The following is a 21,825-nucleotide window of genomic DNA, read 5'->3' as shown; positions in this document are numbered from 1 at the left end:
GCCTTCAGGCTTGTTTTTTTAACACCCTTTGTCCTTTTAGAATTATAATGTAGTGTGGCCCTTTTTGTTTCTCGCCTTTGTTTACTCAGCCTTCCACTATTGCTTTTTACCTTTCTACCCGAAAAGCGGGCGGACAAAACCTTTGAAGAACTTCGCAAATTGATTGGGGAGCACCTCAAACCAGCAAGTAGTATACATATGGCCCGACACAGATTTTACACCCACCGACGTCGTGAAGGACAGAGCATACCGGATTTTGTAGCGGACCTCCGGCGTTTGACCAGCCTCTGTAAGTTCACAGACGCCTGCAGGGGGGAGATGCTAAGGGACTTCTTTATCGAGGGCATTGGTCATGCGGGAATTTTCCGCAAATTAATTGAGACCAAGGATTTGACCTTGGAAGCGGCGGCGTTGATAGCTCAAACTTTCATGGCAGGGGAGGAAGAGACAAAAATAATATACGCGCGCAATTCTACCTTTAACGCGGCAATGGACATCAACATCAGCAATGCGACTCACAGCCCCGCAGGCAGCCAGGGGCAGTCCGACACTCCCCAGGCAGCAATAGACCCCAGAGTAGGACTTCAACAGAGACAATGGCAGGCTGAACGGACATTCATGCCATCACAGTGGACAATGCGGCCCAGGATGGGGCCATTGACACTCACTAATAGGGTACTTAAGAACAATCAAAGCGACAGTCAGCGCGGAATGCCTGGTCATAGTCCCTTTGTTTCCAACAAGGAAACTTTAAATCATGCTGGAGGTGTGGGGGAAAACACTCAGCTAGATCTTGTAGATTTCAACAGTTTGTCTGCAGGAACTGCAATCTCAGTGGCCACTTAGCTCGAATGTGCAGGAAGTCTGCAACCAGACTAATATATGAGGTGGATGGACCAGAAGAGGGTTCTTTGAGGCAGGATGACTTTTGGGGCAAATCGATGGATGCTGAGGTTCAGCGAGTCCATGTGGCGAATATTCACAGTTCATACACCAAAACGCCACCAATGATGATGACGGTTTTATTAAACGGTATCCCAGTACACATGGAGCAGGACACTGGGGCCAGCCAGTCACTCATGGGCGTTCAGCAATTTGAGAAACTATGGCCACTTAAAGCCAGTAGACTCAAATTAGCACGTATTGAGACACAATTACGGACTTACACTAAATAAATCATTCCGGTGCTAGGCAGTGCAATGTTGGCTGTCACACATAATGGATTAGTGAATCGGCTGCCGCTCTGGATTGTCCCGGGCAATGGTCCCGCACTGTTGGGGAGGAGCTGGTTAGCCGAGATGAACTGGAAATGGGAGGGATGTTCACGCAATGTCATCTGTGGAGCGAAGTTCATGCTCACAAGTCCTACAACAATTCGATTCACTATTCCAACCTGGCGTCGGTACTTTCAAAGGCACTAAAGTAGTGATACGTTTCACCCCGGACGCCAGGCCAGTGCACCACAAAGCCAGAGCGGTGCCGTATTTGATGCGGAAAAAGATCGAGAGCGAATTGGACCGACTGTTAAGAGAGGGCATCATCTTGCCTGTTGAATTCAGCAACTGGGCGAGCCCCATTGTTCCCGTCCTAAAAGCGGATGGCTCTGTCAGGATCTGTGGCGACTACAAGGCCACCATCAATCGGGTGTCCCTACAAGATCAATACCCGCTCCCGAGAGCGGAGGACCTCTTCGCCACGCTGGCAGGCGGCAAGCTGCTCACCAAGTTGGACATCACTTCAGCCTGTATGACCCAGGAACTGGCCGACGAATCTAAACTACTGACAAGGGTCTGTTCGTTTATAACAGGTGCCCATTTGGCATTCGATCAGCGGCCGCGATTTTTCAACGAAACATGGAAAGCCTGCTTAAATCCATTCCTGGAACGATCGAATTCCAGGACGACATCCTCATGACGGGTCGAGACACCGAGGAACACCTCCACAATCTGGAGGAGGTGCTACGCCAACTGGACCGGATAGCCCTGCAACTCCAGAAGTCTAAATGTGTGTTTTTAGCTCCCGAGGTTGAGTTTCTGGGCAGGAGGGTTGCTGCAGATGGGATTCGGCCCACCGAATCTAAAACAGAGGCGATTCAACGAGCACCCAGGTCCTGCAACACATCGGAGTTGCGTTCACTCCTGGGACTGTTGAACTATTTCGGGAACTTTCTGCTGAACTTGAGCACGTTGTTGGAGCCGCTACACGTGCTCCTGCATAAGGGTTGCGATTGGTTTTGGGGGGACTGTCAGGAACGGGCTTTTGATCGGGAGTGAAACCTAGTTCGTTCAAACAAGTTGTTAACCCTGTACGACCCCTGTAAAAAATTGGTTCTGACATGTGACGCATCGTCCTATGGGGTTGGGTGCGTGTTACAGCAGGGCAATGCTGAGGGTCAACTACAACCTGTGGCTTATGCCTCCAGGTCGCGCTCTCAAGCAGGACGGGGATGTGGGATGGACGAGAAGGAAGCACTTGCATATGTCTATGATGTAAAAAAAATGCATCAGTACCTCTTTGGTCAGAAGTTTGAATTAGAGACGGACCACAAGCCATTAACATCCCTGTTGTCAGGCAGCAAGGCTATCAATGCCAATGCATCAACTCGCATACAGCGATGGGCTCTCACGCTGGCTTCTTATGACTACTTCATCTAGCACCGGCCCGGCACTGAAAATTGGGCTGACGCACTCAGCAGTCTTCCACTGGCCACCACTGAGAGGGCAGCGGAGCAAAGCACTGAGATGGTCTTGGCTGTCGATGCCTTTGACAGCGCAGGCTCCCCCATCACAGCCCGCCAGATCAAAATCTGGACTAACAGAGATCCCCTCCTTTCACTGATTAAGAAATGTGCCCTGACTGGGGATTGGGCGCCCGCACACGGAGCATGCCCTGAGGAGGTCAGACCATTCCACAGATGGATGGATGAGCTCTCCATCCAAGCCGACTGCCTACTATGGGGCAGCCGGGTAGTTATGCTCCAGAAGAGCAGGGAGGCATTCAGCAGGAAACTCCACAGCGAGCACCCAGGCATTGTGCTGATGAAGGCCATTGCCCGGTCACACGTTTGGTGGCCTGGAATTGATTCAGACCTGGAACACTATGTTCGCAGTGTGCCCAGCTGGGTAATGCCCCCAGGGAGGCCCCGCTCAGCCGTGGCCCTGACCCACCCAGCCATGGTCACGCATTCATGTTGACTACGCGGGCCCGTTCATGGGTAGGATGTTCCTTATTGTGGTAGATGCGTACTCGAAATGGATCGTTTGCATCATTCTGAATTCATGCACGTCATCCACCACCGTGGAAAGCCTACGTGCGATCTTTGCAACCCATTCTAAATTAGTTTGGAGTAAGTTTTCACTGACGAAACTTTGAAAACAGGCGTAAGTGACCGGACACGCCCCCTTTTGAAAAAAAAATTCTGTTCCAAAGTGAAACTGTTTTAACTGACTAGCAAACTAAATGACGAGAATTCCGATTTCTAAGATACTCCGTTCTACACCAGTTGCTCTTAAAAATCAGGAGCAAATCATGTGGAAACTTGGGGCCATCGTATCAGGACTTGTTTGCTTTGCCTTTAGCTTTGTTTCATGTATTAAATATTTCTTAGTTGTTCCCCAACCACAGCTTTCCATTTTGAACTGCAACTGTACCTTGGAATAGATTTATAATAACATTCATTCCTTCTGCAAGTGAACAATTCTGACTCACTGCAGTTCCACTGCATACTGGAGCATATTGTTCTCACAATGAACAGAGTATCTGAATGTAGCTTACAAGCACAAATTACATCGAGTCTTTTTCTGAAATTGTCATGAGGAGGCCAAATTGGCAAGGATTGAAAACTGCAGAGGGAAAACAGAGCCATTCTCATTAACCTCCTGGCTGATAGTTATTCAGTGGCATTAGTAAATGCTTTAAGGCATATCATCATCTGGTGGGATCAACATTGGGGAAAGGGAGAAAATAAAACGCTGAAAAATGAACAACCTATTGACTATTTGAAACAATCATGTGTCCTTTATGTATTGGAAACCGATACAGAAATTCTGTTGCAACATTGTTCCTGACATTGCTCCCAAAATCAGCAGTTGTGCGGCAAAATAAATTAACCGGCACTAGTACCTCCTTGGATTGAGACTCGGTTCAAGAAGTGGTTTGAATTTGTGCCAGTGCAGGTATAATTCCAGCGACAGACATAAGTTGCAGGTAACACTAGATGCTGTTCTTTACCATTTTTGTGTTTGTTTTTGTGCAGCTCCCCCAAGAGATCAGAGAAAAGTAGCAACCCGAACCTATAAACAACTGCGCTCGAAGGTCTGCGCCCCTGTCTACATGTTGCTGCGATTGCTCTGAAATCTGCCCCGCAATGCAGATTCCAGAGCACGAGGAAACCCCCCACACAAAACACCGTTCAATATAATTCAGCACAATATAAACGACCTGAAGAAAAATGCGGAAAAAAAATGTACAAAACCAGCCAGAAGATTTACACACCATTTTCTATCCTAATGTTCCATGAATATGACTTCAGAAATAATAGAATCGATAAAAAAATTGAGTGATATTCCGTACTCGAGGCTGAGCAGACTGATGCATTGGCCCTTGGGTCAGAGCAGTCACTGAGCTGTGATTCATTTGCTGGCTCAGTCTTACCATTCACTTACTGCACACGCAACGCTGTTTGCCTTCTAAATGGGATGAGCCAATATGATGAGCATGTCACTGGCAATGTGAGTGCAAGCACCTAAACTTCTCTGCTGTTACAAGTACTGGAAGTAGTGACACAATCAGCATCCAACATGAAAAAAGTTATTTTAGAAAAAAAGGAAAAGACTACAACAGCACCAAGGAAGAATTTAAATGTTCTCTTTCTGAGCCTTATTTGCCTGCTGCGTTACTTCCAACATTGTCTATTTTGATATCAGATCTTTCAGCATTTGGGATTTTTTTCAAAATCTTTGCTGTTGTAAAATGTTGACTTGATTAGGACTATGAGGAGAATTTCATTAAATGGCTGTTCAAAGTGAAGATGAAAAGGAAATGTATTCACCTGCACTAGCACATAATGCTGAGATAACTATGTTTACTGGCATCTCTCAGACTTCCCTTATTCCTGCTAATCTAATCTATATGGCAACTTGGCTTCCTTAATAGCACTCTCAGCTCTGCGCAAGAAAGTTATGCATTGAAACCCCACCCCACCCCATGTGCTGAGCACATTTAAAAAAAAATATTCATTCTCGGGATATGTACGCTGCTAGCAAGGCCAATATTTATTGTCCATTCCTAGTTGCCTTGAGAAGATGGTGGTGAGCTGCCTTCTTGAACCACTGCAGTCCATGTAGTGTGCTCCTACAGTGCTGTTGGGTCGGGAGTTCCAGCATTTTGACCCAGTGATGATGAAGGAACAGTGCAAGTCGCAATATGCAAGTCGGGTTGGTGTGTGATCATCAAAAACAAATTAACTGATTAACTATCTCAGAATTATGAGATCCTGCAAAGTGCAACATGGTTATTTCATTTCCCTTCATAATATTCACAGAACTTCAAAATAATTATTCTATGCGAAGCACTTTGAGATATTTGCGAGATATAAAAATCCGTAATATAGTGGAAGTCTTTCTTTCATTGAAGCTATTGTTCAGGAGTAGCAAGCAGGCAGACATGTTATGTGTTGTTCTCTCGGTGATTTAAAGAGATTCTGCTCATGAATAAAGCAATGTGTTGGGGGAGTACTAAACTCTAATGATTTCACAAGAGTGAGCCTTTTGTTGAGTCACTGAAAAAGGGTTTATTCACAAAATCTCAGTTCACAGGCTGCCTCGAACCACCACTTTTGTAGCAGCGGTGCAGTCTTAAAGGAAGATTGAAAGGCAGTTGCCTCGATTTGTCGAATTAGGATTATATACCAATTCAGATATAAGATAGGGTCAAATAATCACTTTTCTACTTAAATTATCCTTATTCCCGGTACCTTTTAATAAAAACAATCTATAAATATTCACTTTGTAAAACTAATTGCTTAATTGGGAAATTGCTTGAATCTTACACTTTACTTCTGTTTAACAGACTGGTAAGTAGTCATATTTTACATATTGTATTTTGTGTGACCAGGGGCCCTTGAATGAAGTGCACAAATAATTCAAGATCAAATTGCTGCACTATAATTCCAATTCATCTAAGACCAATATTTTCAACCTTTTTTTTAAGCAGCTGAGCCACCAAGTTTCTTTTGGGCACATCATGGATTTATTTTCTCTGCCTTCCTTGTAAAGTTGAATTTGGCTTTCACAACCAACGGATGTCCCAAAGTGCTTTACAGCCAATGAAGTACTTTTTCAAGTGTCGTCACTGTTGTAATGTACACTATGGCCTGGGTTAGCAGGTGAGCTGCTGACCTGGTTGACCTCAGTACAGGTGGACTGCAGTTTGCCATGTTTACTTTCTGGAGTATCGCTCCAGTATCGTCACTGATTCCAATATGAATGAATATGTCAGCAACTCCGCACAAACAGTGGAGGAAAAACATGGACTTGTTTTTATTGATAGCTTTCCATTTCCCAAAGGGGAACACATGTGCAGGGTTCAGCTGATGTGTGAATATTAAGAGAGAATTTTTGCCATTAATTTTTTTTTGTACCCATTTTTGTAGTTTCCCTTTAACAACTAAACCTATCATATGTGAGGCAAACTGGACACTTTCCACTGAAAGTGCTTACCCATCAGTAAATGTAACAATGACTGGAAAAGGAAAAAAAATCATATGGTATTGATTGAATGTCTACCATGTGATGTGACTGGTTTCATAAATATTACACATTACTGGAACATCTCTTTGCTGGATCGCACTTAAGTGCTTTTATTTTTCTCTTCATCCATGCACAAGGGCCATTGGATGACATGGTGCATCCGATGGAAAGCAATTTTTCTGATAATTTTGAATAGATCTTATATATTTGAAAATATGTTGAGAAAGTTCCTGCCTTTACTTAAAGGCCAGCTGTATAAAGAGCTGATCTTCCACAGATGGAAATAATCATTAAATCTTGCTTCAACTTGCTTCAACTTGCTCATTTCGAACATCTGCTAAAAACAGCTGGTGGTGTTAAGAGGGTATTTCACAAACTCGTTTTCCATCAGATATGGATAAGGTTCTGCGACTTAACATGAAATTGAGAAGAAATCATTGTGCACATTGCAATTCTAGATTTCAGCCTCGATTTGGATCTTGCTGGGCTGGAAATTGGGGTTCATAGCATTAAGAAGGCAACAGGAGCTTCTTCCAACAGGCCCAGAAAAATGACAAGGCACCATGGGTTGCTTTCATAGATCTCTTAGTGATTGGGTGAACCGAGAGACTGGCTGATGCCGCGGAACTCACCCACCTTATCAGGATATCGTGCATAGCACGCAGCAACTGCAGGAGGATGGGAGAGGAAAAAAAATTCATCGTGCTCAAAATGTTTGAAGATTCTGCTGCTCAAAAAAGGTTCTAAATATTGATCTTAAATGAGCCTTCATCTGGTATTATGGTGCAGCAGATGGATCTCCATTGAGATTTGTCTTCAGCAATTGATTCTATCTGTGATGAATTACATCCATTGCAAAAGAAAAGTTTCATTCTGGTGCGATTTAATCTGACCAGAAATGATATTAAGTGGGGCCTAATGTTCAAGTCGGTCTTCAGATCAAGGCAAGCTCTGTGTCATATTATCTGCTATTTTATCTGTGACCTTCAACTTTAAAGATTTGGCTTTGAATTCAGCCCAAGGTTAGTGGATAAAGATCTGCTTTCAATAACGGCTGTTCATGAATTGAATAGGTTCAGGTAATATCTTCTGGTTGCAGACATCTTGTTTGAAAAGTCTTCATTTTGAGATATTGGTGCTCAAAAGCATAAAAAATGAAAAGCAACACCACTGATTGTCTTGTTGTGCCCTAGTTCATTGTTGCAACTGTATAGGAGAGTAAGTAACCTCTGCCATATATAGTTTATAAAAGACTCTTAGTGGACATGAGTTACTTACATTGAACCCTTGCATCATCTATCAAACCCGTATTAGCTTTTCCAAGTCATGAGAAACTGAAATCACAAAAGTACACATCGACTGGGGGCACACTAGAAAAAAGACCGTGATATTATTTCAATCCTATCTTAATAGGCAAAATCCAGTTTTGCACTTAAATTTTAACTTCAGAATTGCATGCAGTTTAAAAGAGTGGCATGATTTGACCTATTAAAAAGGTGGGTTTTCAAGAAATTTTTAATGTTAATAATCTCTTATCTCCTTCCAGAGTCTTTTTATGTCTGTAGATTTGTAACTAGATGTACAAGCTATTACATTTTCATTTTTCATTGGCTGTTTTTTTCACATTTTAGTAGATATTTCCCTCATGGCCTTGGCTGATACTTCAATCCTTGCTGCTTCATGTGACACTCGTTACTAGATTGCACAGTGCCCTTCCTTCTGGACTTGATGAGGATTGATGCCTATTTTAGTGGCACTTAGTTCTGAACTGAACTGTATTTCTACCTTGCAACTCCTCAGAGTTGTGATAGCCTCTGCATTGTGTATTCTCTGTGATTTTTGGTTGTTTTATTGGCTAAAGCTAATGAACAAAAATGGAAAGAGTACAGCCTCAATTCAGTCAATGCCACTTCACTCCATGCAGTCTCTAGATCAGCTAGGTAATGCAAAACCCAAAGTGAATTGGTATTTTTCATAGGGACTGGGAAAATACAATTATTAACAGTTGACTTGTGCCATATCTGAAGTAGCCTCCTTCATTGCTGATTCTGATCAATAAACAGGGACTTTCTACAGGTTGTTGTCCTTCCTCTCCTGAAGGCACTGATTCATTGCTTGGGTATGGTTCTCAGAGAACCAGCCATTGTCATTGTAGTCATTGTTGATACATGAGTCTAGACGTTGAGTTTCAGCAGGGTATTCAACAATAGATGCTCATCAGCTGAGCCCAATGCTTTACTCACCCAGCATCCATACACACGAACTTCCAGCGAGAATAAGTAGACATGGACCAGGAGCACAAGACTCGTCTATTCCCTGCTTCCAAATCCCCCTCTCCCCCCACCTCCCCCCCCCCCGAAACCAACCATCTCGCCCAAGGGTTCAGAGGTCAATTATTGTGCACACACAACCACCCCAGCTGAGATCAGCTAACTCAGCACAGACCGGGGATCAAACCTGAAGAGATCTTCCTGGTTTTGTATGTCCCGTCTGCTCACCGGGTGAGTCTGTTGTTGCAGATTTACTGCAGTACAATATATGGGTTAATAAAACGCAGATCACTACTAATTATAATCAATTTTATTGAAGCTTTGTTTTAGGTATCTAGTTCGGAAAGAGGTTATTGTAAAATAATGTATTTAGCATCTAAATATTTCCTATCTTGGACTATGTAGAATGACAACAACTTGAATTTCTATTGCGTCTTTAACATCGTAAAACATCCCAAGGTGTGTCACAGGAGAGTTATCAAACACCGAGGCACATAAGGAGATATTAGGGCAGGTGACCAAAAACTTGGTCAACGAGATAGGTTTTAAGGAGCATCTCAAAGGAGGAGAGTGAGGTAGAGGGGCTTAGGGAGCGAATTCCCGGGCTTGGGGCACAGGCAGCAATAATACTTGTCTGGATCCACATTACACACACCGCCTGTTATGTGTAGAACATCACGTGCCTGGAATTTTCTTAATGCAAAGTAGCACCTTACTTGGATTCTCTCTAATACTGTGCAACATGCAGTATGACATCTGTCTGGAACTGTTTTAAAATACCACAGCTTAACTGAGGGGTGCTGATGACCTTACAAGCTGCAACAGTGATACTTGCCACAACAGATGAAACTTTGTGAGCTTTTATTTCACACTTGTCTCTTTCATGCGAGCGTAGGATCTGCCATTGAAACTGTGATGGTGTCAGATGCGAGAAAAAAGACATTAAAATCACTTCAAAAAAGAAATCAGCACTTTTACTTGGAAAAACCCATAGTTTTGAATCAGTCTCGGGTGGACAATTCTGTTCTTGCCTGATCTATTTTTCTCACATCAATACTGCCATTGCGAATGTGTTATCAACATAAAGTTATAATCTGACAGAAACTTCAGATGACAACTACAACCATTGCATGGCTGATCAGTAAAATTACTGCTCATAGGGTGAACTAAATTAAAAATCAGAGTAACTATTTGTACCAAGTCTCCCAACGCATGCGCAGAAGTGAGAGGTAGGACAAATCTCACCAACTCCGTGCCCCCCACCCCCCCCCCCACCCCAGCGCAATTCTTACTAACCATTTTCTGCACCTGTGTCCAACACCCGTTGCCTCTGATCCATCCAGCAGAAGCTCCGAGGCCCGTGCGGCCGAACACATCCGCTGAGCCCCCGAGCCACCCGTCTGCTTTGGGGGGGTGGGGGGCGAGGGGAGATAGAGCGGGGAGAAAGATTTGGGGGAGGAGAGAGAGAGAGCCTGGGTGGAGGGAGAGAGCCTGGGTGTAGAGGGAGCGAGAGAGCCTGGTTGTGGGAGGCAGGGGAAAGAGAGAGAGCGAGTTTGTAGGAGGAGAGAGACACAGGTGGGGAGGGGATGGGAGGGGAGAGAAGGAACTCTTAGAAGACGGATCACGTTCTTCCAACCCCCTGGTGCGTGCAATCTCGGTGCGTGTGTTACAAGGGACATAGTTGGGTTGGATGAAATCCAGAAGTCACGACGCTGTCACTATTCACTTCATACCCAATAAACATTTTAACAATCCACACACAATGCCCCATTCTATGGGGGGGGGGGAGGTGGGGGTGTAAGATCTTGCGCTGAGGTAAGGGACTTTGGCTGTGGAAGGCAGTACATGTGACTTCGGGGCACTAAGGGACTTCAGCTGGGGGAGGGATGTAATTACACTGGGGTAAGAGACTTTGGCTGGAACTTGGTTGGAGGAGGCAGCACATGTGCTGGGGTAAGGGTCTTCAGCTGGCAGAGGGATGCACTTCCACTGGGGTAATGGACTTCGGCTGGAAATTGGTGGCTTTTGGGGAGATCCATCCTCCGTGGCTTCGGAAGTCAAAATGGATCAAATTGCAACTTGGAAAGTCAGTCAGAACTTGGGCTGAGCGGTTCCAGTTACACATTCCAGAGGAACTTCAGGGTGTGGCTTATCCTCCAAGGGGACCAATTAACAATAGGTTATGTGAAAATGGAGAGCCAATCGAGAAACGGCTGCCTTTCAGTTCGTACAAATAGATGCAGCCATTAAAAATTCCTGAAACTTTTAAAAATACTACAATAAAATAAAAAGAAATTGCATCCTTTTACCCGGTTTTGTGTTTCAATTAGTGCTGCTCATGATATAGCCCAGAGGCTATTTATGGCATGCCTTGTCTGCAGTATGGCTTTAGATCAGCTTGCTGATCCATGCATTGCTGGGTTTCCATTCATGGCCTTCATTGATATCAGATCATTACCAGATCGGGCATTGCAAGTGCAGCATGATTCCACATTTTGAAGAGCAGCCATCAAGCAATAGAAACACATGCTGATGGAGTTAGATGAAGAGGGGTGGGAGGAGGCTCGTGTGGAACATAAACACCAGCTTAGGCCAGTTGCACGGAATGGCTTGGTTCTGTGCTGCAGATCCGATGTTACTCTATGTAAGGCATTGATTGGGATTGTGCCTGTTGACAAAATGTACGCAAGTAGCTATGACCACATGTATAGATCATAGCCTATGTATTAAATTCACTCCAACCGAAGTGACTCCTCATATGCACAGCTTTCTCCCTCCTCTCCCCCTTTCCAGGCCTAATTTTCAATCCCTCGACCTTAGTTGCTGCCAGTTCAAGCACAGTAATTTCCAGAAAACTTAATATATTAATGTGCTCCTTCTGCGTGCACCGTGGAATCATAATGTATGATGGCTTCATAAAATACATACATGAATGTACACTTTGGAGAGTTCAATTTGAATAAAAAGTATGCAATTTCATGGTGATTGGGTGAAAACCACATTACCTTGTGACAAACATGTTGGAGGTCATTTTAATTGAACCCGCCCGGCGGGAAACCAACGGGAGCAGATCACCCGCCTGTTTTAAACTCCTTCTGATTTTTACTTTCTATTCGCTTCAGTGGACAATAAAATCAGGCAGAGTGTAAAACTTCAAGAGTAATTTTAAGGTCCACGTAGTGGAAGTCCTGCACTGTCTGCAGCCCAGCAGCAGCAACGGGGTGTGAGCAGCCTGCTTGGGCAGGTTAGGCTAAAATAATCCCCTTTTGGGTCTAGTGCAATGATATGATTTGCTGTTTTACAGATTGTCCTTTGGATCCTCTGTTAAGATGGAATATACTAAGCGAAATCTCGTAAATAATGTAAGAAATATTGCATCCACAATCCCAATAAGCAATTGATATTCAAAGAGTATCATACGAACATAAGAAATAGAAAGCAGAAGAAGGCCATTTGGACACTCGAGCCTGCTCTGCCATTTAATGAGACCATGGCTGATCTGATCATGGACTCAGCTCCACTTCCCTACTCGCTCCCCATAATCCTTTATTCCCTTATCGCTCATAAATCTGTCTATCTCTTCCTTAAATATATTCAATGACTCAGCCTCCACAGCTCTCTGGGGCAGAGGATTCCACAGATTTACAACCCTCTGAGAGAAGAAATTCCTCCTCATCTCAGTTTTAAATGGGCGGACCCTTATTCTGAGACTATGCCCCCTAGTTTTAGTTTCCCCTATGAGTGGAAATATCCTCTCTGCATCCACCTTGTCGAGCCCTCTCATTATCTGATATGTTTTGATCAGATCACCTCTCATTCTCTCATAATATTTATCCAATCTTTTCTGCTTTTCCGAACTGGTACATATTGGAGAATTCAATTGGAATTTGTCATTCATTTCTGAAGTTTATAAGATGCCTAAATTAGTTTGAATTTGAAATGTCTTGCATAATTCATTTCAAATGATTTTAATAGTGATGCAAGCCAAATCAATCAGGACAGCACTGTACTACAACATTAAGTGAAGTATCATTAACTGCTCCTTACCTAAATTATCAAAGACAAAGTCAGACACAGAGATGCATTAAGTGACATAACGGCTTCAATTTTTACAGGAGGATGGGAAGGGTGCGTGGGGTCCTGATAGTGGGCAACAGACCCAGCAAGGTCGGGGATGTGGAAGCCCAGCCGATCTTAATGACTGCTGGGCTTCATTTGACTAAATCTTTACAGAGTTCCGCCGGACACTTGGCCAGATTGATTCCCTGCCTGGTTGGCAGGCCGGAGTGGGAATCTGTTGGCAGGAGGCAAACAGGAACAGGTTTAAAGTGTAAAAGCTGCTGACGATATTCAAAATACAGAGAGTTACGCTGGATGCACTGTTAAGATTTTCAGTCACTGTCCTGGATCATGTCTCCTCTGACATCTTTTGCTTTTGGGTCGGTGTATTGAGGGAATTCCCTTACATCGCGGAGGGAAGGGCAGGTTAGGGTTTCTTTTCAACGAAGCTCGGGAGAATTCGAGACTTCTTAAAGGGCCTGGGGGAGCACTTCTGCTCCTGGGCCTCTTCTGGCCAGTCGGCTCCTCACACCCTGTTGCTGCTGCCGGGATGCAGACAGTGCAGGACTGCTGCCACGTGGAACTTAAATTTACTCTTGAATTTTAAGTAGGCCCCCACTTGCTTTTCGCGGGAGCCTCGTTCATGGCAGGAATGCGGCAGCTTGGAGGCAAGATCTCAATTTTTAGGATTTGAACCATTTTCTACCTGTCTGGTGGGGGGTGCAGTTCAAAATGAGACCAATCTTATTAAACAACACCGATGATAACACAATTAATATCACAAGGTTAAGATTTGCAAATTAATCCCTGGATATGTGGAAACCCTAGAGGAGTATAGAAAGTGCAGGGGTGAAATTAAAAAGGAAATTAGGAAAGCAAAGAGAGGGCATTAAAAACTTTTGGCAAGTAAAATCAAGGAAATCCCAAGGGTGTTTTATAAATACATTAAGAGCAAGAGGATAACTAAAGAAAGAGTAGGGCCGAATAGAGACCATAAAAGTAATCTGTGTATGGAGGTGGAAGACGGAGGGGTATGGTTCTTAATGAAAACTTTGCATCTGTTTTCACGAGAGAGGGCGAAGCAGACATTGAAATCAGGGAGGAGGAGTATGAAATATTAGATGAAATAAACCTAGTGAGAGAGGAATTATTAAGGGATTGAGCAGCTTTGAAAGTGGAAAAATCCCCAGGCCCGGATGAAATGTATCCCAGGCTGTTAAGAGAAGCAAAAGAGGAAATAGCAGAGGCTCTGACCATCATTTTCCAATCCTCTCTGGCTACAAGTGTGGTGCCGGAGGACTGGTGATGGGAAAATTATTGGAAACATTTTTGACAGGATAAATCTTCATTTAGAAAGACAGGGATTAATCAAAGACAGTTAGCATGGCTTTGTTCAGGGAAGGTCGTGTCTGACTAACTTGATTGAATTTTTTGAGGAGGTAACAAGGAGGGTCGATGAGGGTAATGCGTTTGATTTATTATATATGGATATTAGCAAGGCTTTTAGTAAGGTTCCACATGACAGACTGGTCACGAAAGTAAAAGCCCATGGTTCCAAGACAAAGTGGCAAGTTGGATCCTAAATTGTTTCAGAGACAGGAAGCAAAGGGTAATTATTGATGGGGGTTTATGTGACTGGAAAGCTGTTTCCAATGTGGTTCCGCAGGGCTCAGTACTAGGTCCCCTGCTTTTTGTGGTATATATCAATATTTAGACTTGAATGTAGGGGATATGATTAAGAAGTTTGCAGATGATACAAAAATTGGCTGTGTGGTTGATAATGAAGAAGAAAGCTGTAGATTGCAGGAAGATATCAATGAACTGGTCAGGTGGGCAGAACAGTGGCAAATGGAATTCAAACCAGAGAAGTGTGAGGTAATGCATTTGGGGAGGGCTAACAAGGCAAGGGAATACACATTAAATGGTAGGATACTGAGAAGTGTAGAGGAACAATGCTTTACAGGAAAGATGGTCACCACATTATAGGAAAGATGTGATTGTACTAGAGAGGATACAAAGGAGATTTACCAGGATGTTGCCTGGACTGGAGAATTTTAGCGATGCGGAAAGGTTGGATAGCCTGGGTTTGTTTTCTTTGGAACAGAAGAGGCTGAGGGGAGATTTGATTGAGGTGTATAAAATTATGAGAGGCCTAGAAAGAGTGGATAGGAAGGACCTATTTCCCTTAGCAGATGGGTCAACAACCAGACGGTATAGATTTAAAGTAATTGGCAGGAGGTTTAGAGGGGATTTGAGGGGAAATGTTTTCACCACACGGTGGTGGGGGTCTGGAACTCATTGCCCGAAAGGGTGGTAGAAGCAGAAATCCTCACCATATTTAAAAAGTACTTGGAAGTGCACTTGAAATGCTGTAACCTACAAGGCTACGGACCAAGAGCTGGAAAGTCGGATTAGGTTGGATAGCTCCTTGTCGGTGGACACGATGGGCCAAAATGGCCTCATCCCGTGCTGTAAATTCCTATGATTTTATTCTATGATGTAGGAGCAGGAGTAGGCCATTCAGCCCCTCAAGCCTATTCCACCATTCAATGAGATCGTGGCTGTTCTGAAATCTAACTCCATATGGGCCTTAATACCTTTGGTGAACAAAAAGCTATCAATCTCAGATTTAAAATGAATAATTGATCTAGCATCAATTGCCATTCACGGAAGAGAGTTCCAAACTTTTACCACCCTTTGTGTGTAGAAGTATTTCCTAATTTCACTTCTGAGAAGCTTGGCTCTGATTTATAGACTATGCCTCCTGGTCCTAGAACCCCAACCAGCGGAAATAGTTTCTCTCTATCTACCCTGTGTTAATAATGGACAGAGCCGAGATCTTCATAGGCACAACTGAAGTGTGTCACAGTATCTCAGCATTAAATGGGGTTGCTTTGTAATGGTATAACAGTTAAGTTCAATGTTCAAGATGACAATACAGTTTAACAAGACAAAGTTGACCGTTTGAATTCAATGAATCATTGATCAGTTTCTGGTATTTGAGTATCCTGTCTATTTCTGTAATATAATCATCAGGCATATAACCTTGTCCTTCCAATAGGCTGCCTTTGACATGTTGGATAGTTATACCTTCCTCTGCAAGGCTTGGTTCCATCTCTCATAGCACTTGTGACACACCGTCATCCATGGCCATTGTCTTCTTTCTTGTCACCACAAGGCCGAAGCCCACTAAACTAAGCAGCCTTGATCATTCTAGTGTAAGCAGTTATGAAGCTACAAAAATCGATTATGGATGGGAGGACACAGCTGCGGCAGATGATCTTGCTCCTGAGTTTGGAAGTGGACCCGATGTAGAAGCGATGGCTGATACGCCGAATGTGTGGAGGCATACCCTGTCCCCAAAAGCACATGTGAACTGCACCAGTGAGGTCCAAGCCACTATTGCAGCCAGGATCCCTGAAGGTTTCAAAATATGTTAAAATAAACATTTCAGCTTGGACCCTTTCTCGGAGGATAATTCCTATGACCATGGTCAGATCATGGGTGGGTTTCAGAGGTACCAACAAGCATGGGAAAGCAGACATCAGGAATGCACCTGAAGTGCGACTTGCACCCGCCTGACCCATGCTAACGAGATGCCCTCCCAATTAACCCCACAAACTCTAGCTGGGCCATCTCTGGAGAGCATCATTGGGCAGGTCTCAGTGGTTGCACGGGGTCTGCAACACAAGGATTTCAGAGCCAAAGTTTTTTTATCGATTGAACTTGAAATTATTCTTCTTGGCTGTTTTCTAATGGAACTTTGTAGTATTTCCTTGTTTGCTAACTAAGCATAGCTCAAAGCAATAAAATGATTTATTTTTCCCTGGTTTGTGTCCGTGAGTGTATGTTGTCCCATCAAGATTAGACATGTCAGTGCTGGGCAATGGAACATTTTACCCATTTTGCACTCAGTGATGTTAAATTCTTGTCAATTAGTGCCAAACCCGAGGATGGTTTTGTGCTTCCTATCTGGTGGGAATTAAGTTGAGACTGACCAGACTCTGTGTGGTCTATCACTGCTGACAGAGGCGAGAGCTTCATCTCATCTGTCTGAACTGGATTCAAAGCCACATTCCTCAGTGTGAGGCAGAAACATTCAAACATAGCATTCCACTTATTCTCTTTAATATAATGGTCTGTGATAGTTGGAGTAAGAAACAGCAGTTCCACACATGCAGAGGAAGCATCCATCTCTTTTCAACACTAAATACCATTTTGGTATCGGTGGAATGTTTGTATCACATTAATAATTCACAGCAGACTATTAATTATTAACTTTACCTCTTTCTGCATTCAGTTCCTGTACTACTTTAGGTAGCAACGATTATCATTTTCCAGAGCAGCACCACGGTCATTTGTTAGGATGAGTGAATGTTTGCAAAGTGCAGTGCGACATAAAGTAAATTAGTGCTGCAATGTAATAAACCATTATCAACTGTTTTTTTAAAAAAATGAAATATATTTTAAACTCAAAACAGTGTAACCATAAACCAAAGCAAGTTTCAATACACACTGATGGCTGGAAGGCATAGCATCTGTTTCAAGGTATTACCCAGGCGGCATGGTCAAATTTAAATAAACTTTTTAATTCTCAAGAGGCAGGTTTTGGCTTCTGTTACAAGAGGTTACTTTCTTCAGTTGCGTTTCAGGCCATATCAATCACAAGTAGCCCAGTGAATTTCATCTTTAGTCTCCAACCCCATTCGTTCCACTTCAATCTGTTTATTTAATCAATGCAATGATGGGCACTGCTTCATTCTTATTCCTACTCATCTCCGAATGTATTTGCTGGGAAAATAACAGTGAGTTTAATGCACTTGCCATTATTAATGTGTAAATAACCCAGCAACTTGTGGCGAGGAAGAGGAGCCGCATTGAGTTGCGAATTGCCACAAATTGCTGAATGATTTGCAGCGCTCCACCCTTGTGAAAAGAGCTGCTCACCATCAACCTTCTTGCGTGTCACGAAATTGCTTCAATCCCAGAAAGGGAACAATTGAAACTGTTGTGTCTCATTCCTGCAGGTAGTAAATTGTCCCAAGAAGTTTTTTTGTAATTTTAATTAATTTATTTTTCTAACTTTTGTTTTCTGTCTCTTTTTTTCTCCCTCCCTTAATCCAATCTTTCTTTTCCTCTCTCTATTTCCCTTTCTGTATCTAATTTGACTCTTAATTCATCCTATTACCTTCTCCGTCATTCCTCTCTTCTTTCTCTATCCTTAAATTTCAATCCTTAAATCTCATTGGTTAAGGAAATAAACTTTTGGTCCCATTGTTCATCAAGGTCCCAGATGTCCCCTTGCCCCCGACATCAACTGGTACTTCCAGCAATTTGCGCACAAAGAATATCCAATGAACGGGGCATTCCACGAGTTGCCCCGCTCCAGCAGGTTCTTGGCCAGTGTGTCAAGGCACTCTGTTTCCTTGATGCATCCTCACTGCATTGAAATCAAGATTCATCACAGCATCTCCTATAGCTTTCAATGCAAAAATATCTGCCAGTTCGGTGGATGTGAAAGATCCCATGCATGACTCAAAATAGACCAGTGTTCTGCCAATACTTAACCCTGTACCAACACCACCAAAAACAAAGTAATTATTTATTTCTTGGATCTCATGCACAAACTGGCTGTTGCTTTCTCCTAATAACGATAACTACATTTCAAAACAATTCATTGGCTGTGCTTTGGGACATTCTGAGGATGTCAAAGGCATTATATTACCTACAAATTATTCTTTCTTTCTGTTCCTTTTAGCTCTTTATTTCCAGAAGTGTAAACCATATGGTTCCCTTACTTCTATTTGTTCCATCCCAACCTGCACCTTGATCATATTTCCCAAGCAGTGCAAGATCTAGTAACTGACCAGTACCTGGAGCTATACTACCAACGATGTCTCCACAAGATCCTGCGGATCCCCTGGGAGGACAAGCGCACCAACATCAGTGTCCTCGTCCAGGCTAACATCCTCAGTATTGAAGCACTGACCACACTCGATCAGCTTCGCTGGGCAGGCCACATAGTTCGTATGGCAGATACGAGACCCCCTAAGCAAATGCTTTATGCGGAGCTCCTTCATGGTAAACAAGCCAAAGGTGGGCAGCAGAAGCGTTACAAGGACACCTTCAAAGCCTCCCTGGTAAAGTGTGGCATCACCACTGACACCTGGGAGACCCTGGCCGAAGACCACCCGAGGTGGAGAAATTGCATCTGGGAGGGCATTGAGTTCTTCGAGTCTCAACGCAAAGAGTGTGAAGAGGTCAAGCGCAGACAGCGGAAGGAGCGCGCGGCAAACCAGCCCCACCCACCCCTTCCCTCGACAAATGTCTGTCCCACTTGTGACAGGGTCTGTGGCTCTCGTATTGGACTGTTCAGCCACCAGAGAACTCACTTTGGGAGTGGAAGCAAGTCTTCCTCGATTCCAAGGGACTGCCTATGATGATGATGATCAGTACCTCTAAGTGGGTGAAAGGTTATTGGATCCTTATTTTTTGTAATCCAGCGTGATGAGAGTATTTCACCTTTACAAACCACATATCACTCCTATGACTCCATTCTTTGCAGAATGTTTTATAATTCCTGACTTGTGGCGTCAAAAGCTTCCAAGCGATTCAATTTCATTCTCATTTTAGAAGCTCTGTGAATTTTTTCCTGGCGGCTTGTGCACTTGAAAGCTGTAAGAAATTGAACAGAATCTTTTTTCAAACAATACATTTGCCCCTCAGTGTAATCCCTCCCTCCTCAGTGTAATCCCTCCCTCCATGTCTCACCTTGCCGCACATCTAAGGCTAAGTAGATAGCTAAGACTTCCAAGCCTTAGGCTATGTCCTGTAAATTACAACTTGACTATATGCTGGAACGTCACAGGTTGACCTGGTCTCCTCTCGGCACCTATGCTTAGTGTTGACCTTCAATAACCTGGAAGAGAAGCCAAACTCACTTTGGGAGTGAGAGGGGCAATCAACAATGCAATGCAAGTGAACACTCTTGTCCCCTCAGAACATCCCTTGACTATCTTGACAGTGCCAGCTGTGGCTCAGTTGTTAGCACCCTCGCCTCTCAGTCAGAAGGTTGTGGGTTCTTTCGGATGAGAAGTTAAACCGAGGCCCCATCTGCTCTCTCATGTGGATATAAAAGATCCTATGGCACTATTTCAAAGAAGAGCAGGGGAGTTGTCCGCAGTATCCTAGCCAATATTTATCCCTGAATCAACTTCACTAAAAAAAAAACAGATTATCTGGTCATTATCACAATGCGGTTTTTGGTAGCTTGCACAAATTGGCTGCCGCATTTCCTACATTATAACAGTGAATACACTTCAAAAAGCACTTAATTGGCTTTGGGACGTCTGGTGGTTGAGAAAGGTACTTTATAAATGCAAGTCTTTCTAGTTTTTAAACTTGGGTTGACAAAAAGAAATGGCTCAAGTCTTTACGAATAATGTATTGTGTAGATGAAACTCGAGATGAATTGCTTTATTTAGTGGAATGGGGGGTGTGGGGAAGAATATGTTTGGCATATTACAGTTTTAAAATACAATAAATCTATGTTTATATTTTTTGAAGATTAGGTGAGAACAAGTATATTTAGCATTGCTACAAAATGAGGTATACTATCTAATGCAAGGTACTGGAGATAACGTTCTAGTTGCACTGTTAAATATTATCTCTGCTCCTGCAAGCTTTTTTATTTGCCATGGACTAGTTTATCTCCCCAGACATTGCTCTCTGAGTAGGAAGATATAGTAGGGGCATGTGAAATATGTGAAAGTAAAGGAATTGGTGGTAAAGGGTTTATTGATTGGTTCTAAAACCAATCAGGATAGACAGATGATGGTACAGTTTTTTGGATTGGATCAATCAATAAGGAGTTCTGGGTTACTGATGCTATGCCTGTGTATCTCAAAATTTGTGTACACAGTAACAGATCTCCTGTGATGGTGTGAATGATGATTCAGTGGATATGGTAAGACTAAGAATTGGGAGACCTTGATGTTTGACAGCATTGAAGATGGTGTTTTACATAGGATTACATAGGATATACGTCACAGAAACAGGCCATTCAGCCCAACCAGTCCATATAGATGTTGATGCTCCACTCGAGCCTCCTCCTGTCTTCCCCCATCTAAATATATAAACCTAACCCTTGATTCCCTTCTCCCTCATATGCTTGTCTAGCCTCCCCTTATAATGTATCGATACTATTTGCTTCAACCAATCCCTGAGGTGGCGAGTTCCACATTCTCACCACTCTTTGGATAAATAAATAAACCCTATTGGATTTCTTGGTGACTATCTTATATTAATAGCCACTAGTTATGCTTTTCCCTACAAATGGTAACATTCTCTCTGGATCCACTCTATCAAAACCTTTCATAATTTTCAAGACCTCTATTAGGTCATTCCTTAGCCGACTTTTTTCAAGAAAAAAGCCTGTTCATCCTTTCCTGATCTATATACCCGTGCATTTCTGGCACCATCATTGTTAAGTATGAATAGAGTCTGACTCGATTCTGTGAGCTCAAAGTAAAGTGTGACCGTAGTCTTTTATTGCAGGTCTCCAGAGTGCCTCTCCAGCCTGTGAGGCCTCCTTAAGCACCAGTGCTACCAAGGGATTGTGGGATCCCTTGGGACTTCAGGAGATGAGCCCTCTGGTGGCAACACAAGGTATATACAGGTTTACATATATAATAACACTCCCCCACCCAGCCCCCCCCAAATTCAATCGTGTAACTATTTACAAGGTG

This window comes from Pristiophorus japonicus, chromosome 20 (assembly GCF_044704955.1).
Source record: "Pristiophorus japonicus isolate sPriJap1 chromosome 20, sPriJap1.hap1, whole genome shotgun sequence".
In the NCBI taxonomy this organism is placed as follows: domain Eukaryota; kingdom Metazoa; phylum Chordata; class Chondrichthyes; family Pristiophoridae; genus Pristiophorus; species Pristiophorus japonicus.
This window is presented reverse-complemented; position numbering follows the sequence as displayed.